We start from the raw sequence: 16,600 nt of genomic DNA, 5'->3' as shown, positions 1-16,600 counted from the left end.
AGTGTCGTCGCTCGTTTCCAACTCCTATTTCAGGAACCCCACACACACACAACATAGCGACTTCAGCCGCCCGGAGCCGGAGTTGATTCAAACTTAATGAGAAAATAATTGTATCAAATATGCACATGGATTTATATTTATGGTTTTAATTTATAAACGTCCTACGGCCCCCCTACCGGCACGTTAGTCGTCTCTGGTTGACGCCATTTCGTCGCTGTCGTGCTAACTTGTCGTATATCGCTTTTGGGCCAAATTGAGTGAAGAACGCCATTTTGTGCAGCTCACAATGCCTCACATTTTGACCTTTACTGATCCCCAAAATTCGATTTCAATCCTAAGATATTCAATAAAAACCGAAAAAACTCCGAGAATTTTTGTCACTTTTCATGTGAAAGAAGTTTCAATATTGTCACTTTCTGAAAATTGATGTAAGTGCGACAACTGGCCAAAGGGATTTCAGGATAGAACGTGTTTGACGCACGTACAAGTTAGACTACCGTAAACATTTGTAAATGTAACTCGGGACTACAGCAACCAAATTCCACCAAACTTCAGGACAATGCACAGAATGGTCAACCAAACAAAACGTGTTTGTTATTGTTTACATTGCGTGCTCTCGTCTTTGTTTATTCATAGGTCAAACAATAAAACGCGTTTTTCTCGAAACGTCAAAAAGCGACGTACGACAAGCTAGCACGACGGTGTCGATTTGGGACCGTTGTGGGAGGCCGGTTTTCCAACTTTCTTGCGGCAGCTGGATGGTGGGCCACGAACAGGTCAGTATTGATAATCTGGTATTTATTGAAGGGATTTTTGAATCAGACTTTTTCATAAGTTTATAATACTGAACAAATGAAGTCCACTTCCTAGCAGCACAGCTTGGGTGGCACATCTTCGAGTTTCAAAGAAAGCAAATTAAGTTTGGATAATTTCTTTTCTCCTCAAATTATCCAATTCCCTTAAAATATCAAATTCATCCTGTTACGGCCAGTTCTTCCGGAGAAGGCATCAATTGTGGAAAACGGGGTTGACCAAAGGGTGGGAATCCTCATCCCCCTCCAGACACAGCAGTTCGCTATTAGTTTAAGCCACGGTCTGCGGGAAATTATGGAACGGGGGTCAATTGGATCGGTGGGAAAGCTATTCTCTAGCAATTGTATAAATAAATATGTATGAGAACGTCTCTGTAGCTGCCGATTCCGATGCTGGCCGGCCGGCCGATGCCGATGTGGTTCCTTCCGCTCTCCGAATGTCATATAATAATAAGCATTTTCCCGACGAAATGCCGCGGTTGCCAGTTGGTTTCATACTATGTTAAACATCAAGCTTATAAAAAACAACTTTTCTGGCAACACTGGCTCCAGCAAATTCCAGCCCAACCACAGCTGCAGTCAATGAATGGCCAGAGCGCTGCTAAGCCATAAACTGCTAAACAATTCAGAGCAAATCCAACAGACACCGAGAATGTGTGACATTATGTATAAGTCCCCCCCCCCTACCCCATCGGGATCTGTGTTTGTGTGAATGTGTAAGTGGCGTGCATAAGTGTGCAAACTCGATTAATGCTGCATATCGTTTGAATAATTTAAGTGATTTTAATTTACCAAGCTGATTCAAATGGTCGAATAAAGTCCATGTGAACAGTATGATGCTGCATGTTCGAAACATTCAATTATTGTGATTCAATTTTGTATGATTACCGAAGACATTTTTGAACTTCATAATATTCTTGTTAACAATCGAGTAGAATTTTTAACTTAGTCTGCTCGATTTGGTAAATTCAATGTAAATATGTATATTGATATTTAATAAGGCTGGTACAAATTTCAAAGTTGGCTCGAAAATTCAGGGGGCAAAAAAATATTTTTTCACAAAACTTAAAAATTTCAATGGAAATTTAAGTGCAATCAGCTGAAATTGATTTGAAATGCATTTCCCTGCGTTTAAAATCATTTTTAGCATGTTTGGGTTGATTTAAACATCTTAAGAATTTTTGAAAATTTTCGTAAAAAGTTTTTTTTCACCATTTTTTTTTGTTTTCGTCAAATCTTACTTTTTTGAAAACTTATGATTGCAAAACAACTGATCTAGTGTAAAATGCAGTTGAAAACACTTTTTGCATTCAAATTTTGAGACTTTGGCATGTGGGTAATTCTCTACCAACTCACACGAAATCGGGAAAAGTTGCCCCGACCCCTCTTCGATTTGCGTGAAACTTTGTCTTAAGGGGTAACTTTTGTCCCTGATCACGAAACCGAGGTCCGTTTTTTGATATCTCGTGACGGAGGGGCGGTACGACCCCTTCCATTTTTGAACATGCGAAAAAAGAGGTGTTTTTCAATAATTTGCAGCCTAAAACGGTGATGAGATAGAAGTTTGGTGTCAAAGGGACTTTTATGTAAAATTAGACGCCCGATTTGATGGCGTACTCAGAATTCCGAATAAACGTATTTTTCATCGAAAAAAACACTAAAAAAGTTTTAAAAATTCACCCATTTTCCGTTACTTGGCTGTAAAAAATTTTGGAACATGTCATTTTTTGGGAAATTTAATGTACTTTTCGAATCTACATTGTCCCAGAAGGGTCATTTTTTCATTTAGAACAAAATTTTTCATTTTACAATTTCGTGTTTTTTCTAACTTTGCAGGGTTATTTTTTAGAGTGTAACAATGTTCTACAAAAATGTAGAACAGACAATTACAAAAATGTTGATGTATAGACATAAGGGGTTTGCTTATAAACATCACGAGTTATCGCGATTTTACGAAAAAAAGTTTTGAAAAAGTTACTTTTTGGGTTTCTCTTTGTTTCGTCGTCCGTGTCTGTCGCGGGTGACCATGAACGGCCATGATCGATGACGACCAACTTTTTCAAAACTTTTTTTCGTAAAATCGCGATAACTCGTGATGTTTATAAGCAAACCCCTTATGTCTATATATCAAAATTTTTGTAATTGTCTGCTCTACAACTTTGTAGAACATTACTACACTCTATAAAATAACCCTGCAATGTTAGAAAAAACACGAAATTTTAAAATGAAAAATTTTGTTCTAAATGAAAAAATGACCCTTCTGGGACAATGTAGATTCGAAAAGTACATTAAATTTCCCATAAAATGACATGTTCCAAAATTTTTTACAGTCGAGTAACGGAAAATGGGAGAATTTTTAAAACTTTTTTAGTGTTTTTCGATGAAAATACGTTTTTCGGAATTCTGAGTACGCCATCAAATCGGGCGTCTAATTTTACACAAAAGTCCCTTTGACACCAAATTTCTATCTCATCACCGTTTCAGGCTGCAAATTATTGAAAAACACCTCTTTTTCACATGTTCAAAAATGGAAGGTCGTACCGCCCCTCCGTCACGAGATATCAAAAAACGGACCTCGGATTCGTGATCAGGGACAAAAGTTACCCCTTAAGACAAAGTTTCACGCAAATCGAAGAGGGGTCGGGGCAACTTTTCCCGATTTCGTGTGAGTTGGTAGAGAATTACCCCTATATTTTTGCTTTTCAATGGTGATACGACCATTAGTTGCTGAGATATTGCCATGCAAAGGTTTAAAAACTGGATATTTGATGTTTTCTAAGTCTCACTCAAACAACCCACAATTTTCTAATGTCGATATCTCAACAAATTTCCAATTCTAAAATATGAAACAGTCGTGAAAATTTCCGATCTGTCCGAAAAAAAATGTTTTCAACATTTTTAAATCAAGACTAACATTTCAAAAGGGCCAAAAATTCAATATAACGCCCTTTTAAAATGATAGTCTTGAGTTAATTTTTTTGGAAATATTGTTTTCGAAAAGATCGAAAATTTCACGAATGGTTCATAACTATACGTTGCAAATCGGACCATTAGTTGCTGAGATATCAAGATTTAAAAACTATGGGTTGTAAGATGAGACTTAAAAAACATCAATTTTCCTGTTTTTAAATTTTTGCATGGCAATATCTCAACAACTAAGAGTCGTTTGAACAAAATTCAAAAAAGCAAAATATAGAAAATTTTCTCAGCATTTTAAAAATATTTTGTTAAAGTGGTCAAACATGAATAACTTTGACTATTTTCAAAAAAGTGGCTATAACTTGAAAACGGTACACTTCATCATGATTTCAATACAGTACTTTTTGATTTGAAATTCAATTTTAAATCGAAAAATAAAATTGAAAAATTTTTGCGACCAATATTTCATTTTTTTGAAAAAAAAAACAGTATTGATTCAAAAAATCATAACTCGATCAAAGAATGTTTGCCCGTCCAGGAAATTTCTGAAAAGTTGGCATTTGATGTCCCTTTAAACATATCAGAAAAAAATTCAATTGCTTTTTTTAACAAATAAAATTTTAGTGACAAAAAGTGAAATAAATGTATTTTACCGTGAATCTTTTTTTCTCAGTGCAGTCCTTATCCATACCTAAAATTTTGCCGAAGACACCAAATCGATCAAAAAATTTCTTTAAATGAAACAGATTTTTGAATTTTCGTACATCTTTTTTGTATGGACAGCTGCCAAATTTGTAAGAAAAATTATGTGGACAAACTAATGATGCAAAAAAAATAATACATATTTCGTAGAGCATTGCTGAACTCCGATCCCAGCGCAAATCAAGTGCTAATGGAACTTTTCGGCACCTCATCGCCACGGTGAGCAAGTGCAGACGACGAGGAGCAATTAAATATTAAACACAAGAACCTTCCAGCACTAAAAGTAGTGACTCCGCAAACCGAATCCTGCGGCGATATGTGGCTGGAATATCAATCAACTGCCTTTTCCGCGCCACTTCCCCCCTGTAACCCCACCGCCAGGGAAAAGTCTTAAAAACTTTACTCTTCCCGCCCGAAATTCGGCACCATCTGGCAGACGGCGAGACGGCGGCGGCAGCGGCCTCAACTCGAGTTCATTTCTTATTCATCGCCCGAATCTCGATACTCGTAATAGCAATCAATTATTTTTTTATAAGTACTAATTTGAAATTAACTTTAAACTTTTCTCGATTGCTTTCGGAGGCCGCCCGGAAGCGGAAGTTTACGCCGAACCGAAACTTATAATGGCTGGTGCCACCACCCCGCTTTCGCGTGTGGCAGTGCAAAAGTTAGTTTGCCGTTGAGCTTTTTTTTTCCCCCCGCAACCAATTTTGCCGTTCGACATAATAATCACGTCTTCACCTCGAAGAACACAGTTTCAGGGACTTTTCGCGAGCTTTTTAAGCTTTTCTTTCGTTTTTTTTTTTTTGTTAAAAACTTGGGCAGTTCAAAATTGCACTTCTTTTAGTTGGGAAATATTTTTCACCCCAGCAACTTTCTTCTCCCGCTGGAGGGGGTGGCTGCTGCTCTTTGTACTGGCACAAAACTGCTGAGCGCGTTTTTATGCATCGATACCTCCAATTGCGGGCGTTGAGGGTGCGCGCAAGTTTGCCAAGGTGTTGCGAATCGAACTAATCAAGGTCTGCAATTACCAGCGCGCTGGTCGATCAACTGTCGTGTCAGCTTATCGATTTTAGTTACGCGCTTTGACAGCTGATGGCTCAGTTGAGGACGTCAAGTTTGAGGTTGAGTTACGTTATAATTAGAAGTTTGGATGGGGTTCGGTTTGGATGTTTTGGCCTTGAATGTTCAACATTATATTTCGTGAATGTTACAAATGATGTAACATTGGGGGGGGGATGTCTGTTTGAAAAAAATGAAGATAAATTTTCTAAATGAAAAAGTAACTCTTCTGGGATTCAAAGAGAAATTTAAATTTCCCTTAAAATGACATGCTCCAATTTTTTACAGTTGAGTAACGGAAAATGGCAGAGATTTTAAAACTTTTTAATTGTTTTTTTTTTTTTAATTAAAAATGCGTTTTTTTTTGGGGTGGGCCTCGTGGCGCGGTGGTTAGCGACTTCGGCTGCCGATCCCTAAGTTGCTATGGGGCGCGGGTTCGATTCCCGCCTTATCCTCCTGGTCTTCTATCGGATGGCGAAGTAAAACGTAGGTCCATTTGCGTAAAAGAGGTTTTGAGTGACTCACCACACATAACCTTTGGACGCCTAGAAATGAGCAGAAACTTGCAACAGAGCCCATAAAGGACCCGGGAGTTGTTAAAGTGGATTGCTTTTCTTTTTTGCGTTTTTTTTTTTAAATCGAGCGTCCAATTTTACATAAAAGATCCTTTGACACCAAATTTCCATCTCATCACCGTTTCAGGCTCAACCCTTCGTCACGAAATATCAAAAACCGGACCTCGGATTCGTGATCAGGGACAAAAGTTACCCCTTATGACAAAAAATCACGCAAATGGAAGAGGGGTCGGAGCAACTGCTGCACAGAAAAAAAAAATGATGGTAATATTCATCAGGAAATGGTGACAGATTTTGTGGCAAAAAAAGATCAATTTTATTCCAGAAAATGATGAATTTTCATCAGTTTTTGATGAATATTCATCAGGTTTACATTTTTACACATTTGTTATGTAATATTACTCAAAAAAAGAGGTAATATTCAACCTACCAAATTTTCAACATTCCAAAATTCATCTTTTTTTTCTGTGTGGAGGCGGAGAATTATTTTAAAGAGGGGGAAACTAAAATTCTAAATATTGTTGTCAGATCTGTCTATGGAAACTATATGACCATCAAGGATATTTTAAAAAAGAAACAAATCTTTTGAAAATAGGTATGAACCAAATCTTATTTGGAGCTAGAGGGAGACGATTCTCAAGATTTTTTCTTTCCCGGGAATCGAGAGTTGAATTTTGCTGTTTCCCGGAAATTCCCGGGAACCTGGGTTTTTTTTTTTTTGACTATGCTAATAATGCCAAAAAGTTAAAATGAAAAGAAGTTTCTTGTTTCTTTTCAGTAATTTTAGTAACAATTAATTCCTACAAATTATATGAAACGTTATTTTGAGGAGCCTAATTATTTTGAGGAACCATATCCAACCTTTTATTTTTTCTGAAAATGCAAAAACAAAATCGTTTCTTGAGCTTTTCAAGAATCAAAATTAAAGTTTAAAATATAAGCGAATCTTAATTTGCCCCGAGTGATTTTTCAAAAATTGCACAAACTTGTTATTAGATTTAAAAAGAAATAACTAATATAGCTAATATAGAATTTCCCAGTATCGGGAATTTTGTAGTATGATAAAAACGATTCAAAACAACAAATTAAACTGTTTTTCTGTAATTATTAAGGTCAACTGCAAATATTCATTGAAAAAATATTTACAGTTATTAGGAAAACTTAAATGTCCACAAAATACTAGATTATGAAGATTGCTATGCTCGAGATAAGATATGATTTTTGAATTTAACTTGAAAAAGCATTTCCCTATTAGAAATAATTGAAAAACAAAATATTGGAAAAAAAAACATTTGATATCACTTCTATTTGTATTTGCTAAATATGTTTTAAGGTAAATTGTGGACCCCAATTTTTTGGCTTTTCTCAATTAAAGTTATTGGAATTTTTGATGAATTAATATTTACACATTCTGAATAAGAAGATAAGAGAAGCATTGGTTTATTCGAACTTGAACTTTCAATGTTTTATACAATTTTGTATTATTCAATTAATGTTCTTTTCTGATTAGTTTGTATAATTTTGCATCGATATTTATAAGTTTAAAATTTCCTGGGAGTCTCGACTGAATTTCCCGGGAATCGAGAGGTCTAAAAATGGTCGATTTCCCGAGAAATTTTTCCCTCTATTTGGAACTGATCATGTTTGAAGGAATGGAAAAAAAATCATTACAGTACTTCATCATTTTTTTTTTTTGAAGTTTTTTTTTTACATAGCTGCTCATGATTAAAAGAATGGAAAAACTCACCAAAATATTACGACAGTCAAGAACAGGTTAACAGAAAAAAAATTAAATAAAAATCTAAAATATATTTTAAAAGTCAGACTAGTTTTTGAAGAAAGAAGTAAAAGTCTAACATTCATGAATGGGTTGTTTTTAGTAATAATTGTCAGCTTCTTATGTTCAAAACAATGGAAAAAATCACACGATTATTACAACAATAAAAAATAACTACCAAACTTTGAGAGGTGCTTTGGAAACCCAAACAGGACCAAAACAATGTGTTTCTCAAAAAATCAATAAAGCTGGTACAAATTTAATTGAGAGTTTTTGTCACCCCACCTTTCAATGTCGGCTCGAAATTCATCAAGAAAAAAATATATTTTTTTTAATTTCAAAATTTCAATGGAAATTTAAGCTGAACTTCGTTTTAAATCCTGCGTTTCGAATCATTTTGTGCATGTTTAGGTTCATTAAACAATCTCATAATTTTTTAAAATTTTCGTTGTTTAGTGTCAAAAAAAAATCGCTAAAATTTTCGTTTTCGTCAAATCTTACATTTTTTGAAAAATAATAATTGCAAAACAACTGAACCAGTGTTAAATGCATTTTAAAACCCTTTTTCATTCAAGTTTTGAGGCTATGGCTTGATATTTAATTATAATATTTTTTAGTTTCATTGTTCCCCCTTCCGCAACCCCGGCCAGACCTTAGGGATACAAATTTTGAAAAATATTTGCATCGGCCTAAGGGACCATACATAAACCACTTGGAAACCTTAGGAAGGAGCATGAATTGTCCACGCTCCATACAAAAAAGATTTGTTTTGTATGGAAATTGTCCACCAAGGGAACCCTGGGGGGGTGGTGTCCACGTGGTTTATGGATGGGCCGTACAGTCTTTTTTCTGAATATTTTATTTTATTTTATTTGTCTCAAGCTAAGTGAAAGGCAAAATAAGTATTTTTTTCCTTTTTATTTTTTGTAGGTTTTGACAAAGAACTTTGTCCTAAGGGCACTGTCTACGGGTGTCAATCCAAAATTTCGCGAAGCGAAAGTGTAACGATTTGTGTAATCGTTTAAACGCTTATATCTTCCACCCAATTCAAGCAATCTGCATGCTTTATCCACCAAACGAAAGGGGAAGTCTTAAATTGCAAGTAGACTACCTCACAAAGTTGATAAAACTTTATTAAAGTACTCAAAAGTTAAGATGAAAAATAAAAATTCAGACCGGGAAAATCCCGGTCGCTGATTGGTTGAGCACAACCTTTCCCGAACACATTAATCAGATTCAAGTATCTAGCACTTAGCAAATTTTGCTCTCTGCCACTGTTTCGAAAGCGTCGAGCCGTCACAGCCAAGCGAGGTTATAAAAGGGCGCCGTGCCGCCGGTTGAAGCTCAAACGAGTCCGAAGCTTTGCACGAGGAGGATCGAGAAGCAGCAGCAGCACAGCAGAGCCGCCGAGAGGAAGGAGAGAATTGAAAAAATGGAAAGCGAGGCAGAGCAGGCGCGGGAGGGAAAATTGCCGGCAACTTGGGGTGTCATCACCGCATGGTTTTATTATCGTCATAGGACGTTAAAATGGCCCTTTTCAGGGCCAATTCACACGAAAGAGTATTCTTTAAAAATCTGGTTGGGTACGGTAGTGAGTGTTTGTGTGTGCGGAAGGGAAATCGAGTGGCAAGTTTGGGGCTTGAAAGAGCACCAAATTATCAACGCATACACACAAACGCGGGCTGGGGAGCTTCATTTGTGTGCGCCTGGTTTCTGCCGTGCAACTACCCTTCACGAGTTTGCTCATCCGATCGATCTTGGGGAAAATCGATTTTAGATATTAGTGTGGTTCCGCGAACATAATTTTAGTGTGGTTTACTACACACACACACACACACACACACACACTCACGAGCAAATCCACAGTCGATGGCGCTTTCTTGCTACAAATACACTTGCAACGCACTGTTTGGTGCTCTAGGTGGTGTGTAGTATGTGTAAAGAGAATGAATAAAAAGATCGGAACCCAATTTTTTGCGAAGCGAAATCGTTACGTGGCGATTTCCCCTCTTCGCAGACTTCCCCTCCTTTTCCTTCACGCTGATTGGTTGAACATACCTTTCCCGATCATCCTCTCCGAGAGACGTGAGATTGATGTATCTAAAATCATCTCCACTCAAGCTCATAATTTTCTGACAGCCGAGGAGTCAACATCGAGTGGCAGTTGCAGTCAGAAGGGACAGCAGAAATTTCCCCCGGTCAACGACGTGGAGAGGTCGCCGAAATGGCTCGGGCCATCGCAGGAACGGGACGGATTGTCACTGCAGGCCATCAAGGAAGAACGTTAGGGACCGATGTGGTCAAGCTGCTGAGCCCGGAAGGCTCCGGTTAACGGCATCAAGAAGGGGTCTCCGTGTTGATCGAGAACCAGTTCCCTTTGGGTCAAGTTGGTTGTGGTTGCGATAAAGTTTATGGTTTTTGATACTGGACATGAAATTTAACATTTCGGCAGTCGTGACCGCAATCCGGAGTGGCCGGAAGCCCCGCGGATGTTCCGAAGGGGGACATTTGCCGAACCAAAAGAGTTGGGGCAATATGGGTATCAAACATTATGGTTTTTGATACTGGACATGAAATTTGAAATTTCGGAAGTATTGGCCACAATCCGGAGCGGCCGGAGGCCCCGCGGATGTTCCGATCAGGGGACATTTGCCGAACCATAAGAGTTAGGGCAATATGGGTATTAGGGTGTAATATGAAAATCGATTTTCCAGCACAGCATTATTTTAGTTCCTTTTGGGGTCCTAAAAAACTCCCCAAAGTTTGGGAACGATTGGTTTAGTCCTCACTTTGCGCAAAGCGATTCAATTTTCCATATAAATTTGTATGGGAAAAACCATTTTTGGATTTTGATATTTATAAAATCCACGTTTGTATTAAAACCGGATTCATATTCGGATGCTCCGGAAGGTGCTTACAACTTTCCCGAAGAGAGTATGGTGCTAGCTTGTCGCTGAAAGAAGATACAGCGTCCTCAAAACTCGTCTAAAACGTGATTTTCGATCAAAAACACGTTTTAGACGAGTTTTGAATTCGCTGTATCTTTTTATAGGAGCAAGTTAGCACCATACTCTCTTCGGGAAAGTTGTAGAGCACATTCCAGAGCATCCGAATATGTATCCGGTTTTAGTACAGCGTGAAACGTGGATTTTATAAATATCAAAATCCAACAAAATGGTTTTTCCCATACAAATTTATATGGAAAATTGAATCGCTTTGCGCAAAGTGAGGACTAAACCAATCGTTCCCAAACTTTGGGGAGTTGTTTAGGACCCCAAAAGGAATTGAAAAATGGTTGTGCTCGCTAAATTTGGACAACTTTATTTTTTTCCATACAACCATATTACACCCTAATGGGTATCAAACTTTATGGTTTTTGATACTGGACATCAGTGTTGCAAATGAGTGATAAAAAAGCTATCAATAGATTATCTCTGAACCAAAAATATCCGAGAGTATAGTGGCCGTCACTATAGCTTGTGAGATCTCTTCTTTTGTCTCGTGATTCCCAGCGATGACATTCTCTCTCTCTCACTCCTCCCCTTTTCTTTGACAATGCGCTCTCACCGCTGAGTCTTTCAATCTCTCCAAAAACTCTAATGAGAGAACGCGAGATGGCGATTAGGAGCCGACCACGCATGACGTCCCATCAAACTGCGTTTGAGAAATTGGTTTTGTGGCGGCTTTTGTGGTTAAACGCTGTTGTGGTAGGATGATCGTGGAAACGGGAATGAGAGAGAAAAGGAAAATGTCAATCGCGAGTGGGTAAACACGAAAACGTGTTCAGCTATGTTCGGCGCTGAGAGTTTCAATGAAGAGAGAAGAGCAGTTGTATTTGAGGCATGAATATTCAGGCGGGATAATTGTAGTTGCTGAGAGCTGATATTTTGATATTTTAACAACCCTGCTGGACATAAAATTTGACATTTCAGCAGTAGGGACCACAATCCGGAGGCCCCGGGGATGTTACGGTGGGGGGACATTTCCCGAACCATAAGAGTTGAGGCAATATGGGTATCAAACTTCATGGTTTTTGATACTGGACATGAAATTTGAAATTTCGGAAGTATTGGCTACAATCCGGAGTGGCCGGAGGTCCCACGGATGTTCCGATGAGGGGACATTTGCCGAACCATAAGAGTTAGGGCAATATGGGTATCAAACTTTATGGTTTTTGATACTGCACATGCAGCTGACCATTATCTGAAGTTACGCAGTTAAAATAAATCGCTTATTTTACGCAGGAAGTAATAAATCGATTACTGCGATTGCCTTTTTTATTGTGCCGCGGCGAAATTCTGCTTCTGGAAATATAGAATAACTATTTCGAATTCAATTAGAGCCCTTGAAAGGGCAGTTTTAATGTTTGCTGTTGAAATTTACTTTGCTGCCGCCAATTGCTTGCAACAGCCTTGCAAAAACATTTCCGCATCTTGATAACTTTCGAGTGGTGAGGGAAAGTCGATTGATTTCACCTTGATTTCTATTGCAGCTCCATTTGCAATTTCCGTCCCCTTAGTTCGATAGGACGTTGATATTATGTCTTAAAACTATTCACAAAAGAGTTGTCTTATGTAATTATAAGGGAATCATGGGGAAATTTGGACCGGACATTCTTATCGAAAATTTCAACAATCATCTTGCAAAGTTCTTTGTCATACTGGTCATGTGTAACATAACCACCTGCACCTTTTTAAACTAAAATTTCTAAAAATATATTTAGTTAGAAGTCCAATTTTTCTTTTCAATGGTCTAAGAACGCGAGATACAGCGTATACAATAAAAAGGAAATAGATAAATTTAAAAAAAAATCAAGTTTTCTTAGTTTCTCGCAGTTTTCAATCAGTTTTTCAATAACCGTGGTGCAAATAACTAGAATTATAAAAGACAGAATTGTTGAATTCAAAAAAAGCCATGAATTATTTCCAGAATTGAAAAACATCAAAGAATGAAAAACCAACACATTCATAAAACAACAATAATGAAACGTTGAATATACACAACTTATAATTTGATAAAGCCATAATTCTGGGGTTAACATTTCAAACCTCAGAATAATGGCGTTAATTTCGACACGATATGAGATAAACATATGACTCGCCTTAATGATAGAGCCATGTGATAATGATAATGTAGCGAGCTGTCAAGACACGTTTCGATAATAGCTAGTATTGTCCTACTGGAGTGTTGAGCTCATAAAAAGTACTCGGGTGAAATACTTCGTAACAGCTTACACAAAACTACCGGGTCGGGTCTCGTGGCGCAGGGGTAGCGGCTTCGGCTGCCGATCCCGATGATGCTATGAGACGCGGGTTCGATTCCCGCCTTATCCACTGAGCTTCTATCGGATGGTGAAGTAAAACGTCGGTCCCGGTTTCTCCTGTCTCGTCAGAGGCGCTGGAGCAGAAATCCCACGTTAGAGAAAGGCCATGCCCCGGGGGGCGTAGTGCCAATAGTTTCGTTTCGTAGCTTACACAAAAACCTTAAAAATTACCAATCTCTTTCACCTCCAAAAAGCTTCAAGTTTCCACTCCGGCAAAGTGCGCTCAAAATCGCCGAAAAGTGGTTCCTAAATATTTACCATTAAAAGTTTTAATTAAGTACCGTCTAGTTAGGCGAAAGTTGAGCGAGGGCAGGCGCAATACAAAAAAAAACGACATCAGTTCTGGACTTTTGAAGCAACAAAAAAAAAAGAGAAGCAAATATACAAAATGAAATAAAATAAATAAAGAATTGCAGTGCCCGAGGCGGCCGGCCCTCAAAGAAACCTGCTCAGCAGCAGCAGAACCAGTTATACAAACTATAAACTCTCTTCCGGTTGGACTAGCAGAAACTCTCTCTCTCGAGGGCGGGCAGCAGCCTAGCAGGGCGGAAAAAAGCTCCAAGTTTTCCGTTCCTGCACTCCAGCGAAGAAGGGAAAAAATGCTTTCGCTTTTCTTCCGGACTTTTCTCGTTAACTACTTGCTCCAGAGTTTGAAGGGCCTTTCTCTCACGGCATCAGTGTGGGGGGGATGGCCTGTGGGATGTTTTTCCTGCAATTTATGTTTTTTTTCGCTATTTTTCAAGTGGTTGGAATATGAAAATTGTGGATTCTTTGGTGAACTTAGTTTGGCGCTTTCTTCGAGAAAGTGGTGCTTTTTCTTGACGTAATTTGAAAGCTTTTTGCTTTTGATTTGCTGGCAATCAGCTTGGATTTGCATAGTTTTTAGATCTTCACAAAAAGGAAAAAAAATGCAGTTTTCCACAAATGCGAACCTCATGTAAATTTAAGATTTTCCACAAAATAAGAAGTAAAATTACATCAAAATTTGTAATTCTCTACCAACTCACATGAAATCGGAAAAAGTTGCCCTGTCTCCTCTCCAATTTACGTGAAACTTTGTCGTAAGGGGTAATTTTTGTTCCTGACCACGAATCCGAGGCCCATTTTTCCATATCTCGTGACGGAGGGGCAGTACGACCCCTTCAATTTTTGAACGTACGAAAAAATACATGTTTTTTAAATAATTTGCAGCCTAAAAAGATGATGATATGAAAATTTGATGTAAAAGATGTTTTAATTTGTCGAAAAACGGAAAATTGCAGAATTTTTGGAACTATTTGACACCAAATTTCCAAACCATTACAATTACAGGCTGCAAAAATGAGAGGGGTAGTACCGCCCCTCCGTAACAAAATTTCGAAAAATGGAGCTCAATTTCATTATCAGGGACAAAAATAACATCTTAGGACAAAGTTTCACGTTAACGCCCAAGTAAAATTTCAGGCTTTATCATAGTTCTTATAACCGCTATAAAACCTATCAGCCAAAAACAGCATAAAAACCACTAAGTCGTAACAAGCAGAACCACGTTAAACCCCTCTTAAAACCTTAATGGACCTCCGCCAATGGTTGTTACCGCCTTTTTATAAAACCTTCATAAAAGTTCAAGGACTTACAACCGAATCCTAACAACCTCTCCAAAGCCTTAGTAAAACCTTTTATTAAATCCTACTCAAAAGTTAGATAAAAATGAAATTTTAAACGTCTTCATACGCATTATGCCAAACAGGTTTTATTCTGCAAAAATATATAGCTTTTCATCTTGCCAGTCGAAACAATGGAAATGGTTGTCAAAAATGGCGATGATGAAATGATAGACATTTAAGGTAACTCGTAGCACAAATTAAGTTGCGGTTGAAATTTTATCGATAAATGTGGGGGAGACAGAGCCAAAAAATCAACTCGCTTTATCAAAAATATTTCTGATTTAATCACAGTTTATAATGTTTTTTTTTTTGTTCTTTCACTTGAGCAACTCTATACGAAATCGGTCGATTTCGACCATTTTTTTTATTTGGCTCAAACATTGTGGGGGTATTCCCTATGGCCAAAGAAGCTATTTTGTGTCATCAGCGGCTTAAAGAAAAAGAAACAGAAAAAGAAACACCCAAACAACCCATCATTTTCTAATGTCGATATCTCAGCAACTTATGGTCCGATTTTCAATGATAAAAAATGAAACATTCGTGATTTCTTCCGATCTGTTCGGAAACGATATTTTCATTTTTTTTTTTAAATCAAGACTAACATTTCAAAAGAGCATATTATTGAATGTTTGGTCCATTTGAAGTGTTAGTCTCGATTAAATGTTTTGCAAAGATCGGAAAATTTCACGAATGTTTCATGTTTTAACATTAAAAATCAGACCATTAGTTGCTGAAATATTAGAAGATGGTGGGTTGTTTCGGTGAGAAATAAAAAAATTAAATTTTCCTGTTTTTTTTTCTCAATGCCGCGTATCTAAGCAACCAAAGGTTCAATCTTCAATGTCTCTTAGTAAATTTTATAGCCAATTTTCTGAACTTTTCAAAAAAAAATATATTTTAAGAAATGGTCACTCATGGTCACTATTTTCAAAAGTCGAAAAACTGCAAATATTTCGCTAAAATCAAACTTTTGGTGGCTATATCTTGAGAAACAGAGCCTTTTATCAAAAAATCGGTAGGTTTCGATTGCAAATTCAATTTTTATAAAAAAATGAAGACATATTTGATTTTGCATGAAATTTTGATTATTTCCAAAAATCTGTTTTATTTTCAAAAAAAAAAAATAATTTGATGGCAGATTTTTTGACCATGTTTCTCTATGGCGCAAAAATTGCGGGTTTTTGCCTTCCCCCCCCCCCCCCGGGGGATCAAAAAAATATTTTTTCGAAAAACTTCCAAATTTTAATGAAAATTTAACTTTAATCAACTGAAAACCAGTTGAAATGCATTTTCCCGCGTTTATAATCATATTTAGCATGTTTGAACTGCTTTGAAAATATTTTAAATTTTCATGAAATACCAATGTACAGTCCCACGAATAGTTTTTTTTTGCGAAAAAAAAATCCGCCAATACCTCGATATTTTCAAAACTAATGATTGGCAAGCAACTGTACGCCTGTAAAATGCATTTTAAAAGACTTTTTTCATCAAAATGTTAATACATAGGCTTGTTATTTCAATTTTTATATTTTTTTTGCCTCCCCCCTCGACTTTGGTCAGAGCCGAGGGACATAAACTTCAAAAAATATTTGCAACGGCCTTGATTGAAAAATTCTGCATTTTTTTTCCGTGTACCTATTATTTTCTCATCAGTAGTAACCTACAAATTTGCCGAAGAAACCAAATTGATCAGAAAATTCACTCAAAAGTTACAGCTATTTGCATATTTATGTATCATTTTTGTATGGACAGCAGCCAAAATTGTATGGAGACTAGTATGAGTG

General features: G+C 37.2%; 1 protein-coding gene across 2 annotated transcripts in view; it reads right to left on the bottom strand.

Annotated features, from left to right (window-relative positions):
- LOC6045669 (protein O-mannosyl-transferase TMTC2) overlaps positions 1-16,600 on the bottom strand; it is a 503,026-nt gene that overhangs the window by 279,546 nt on the left and 206,880 nt on the right. The window lies entirely within an intron of this gene.

Source organism: Culex quinquefasciatus, chromosome 2, assembly GCF_015732765.1.
Source record: "Culex quinquefasciatus strain JHB chromosome 2, VPISU_Cqui_1.0_pri_paternal, whole genome shotgun sequence".
Lineage (NCBI taxonomy): Eukaryota > Metazoa > Arthropoda > Insecta > Diptera > Culicidae > Culex > Culex quinquefasciatus.
The sequence above is the reverse complement of the archived record's forward strand: the minus strand, read 5'-3'. Positions and strand labels throughout refer to the sequence as shown.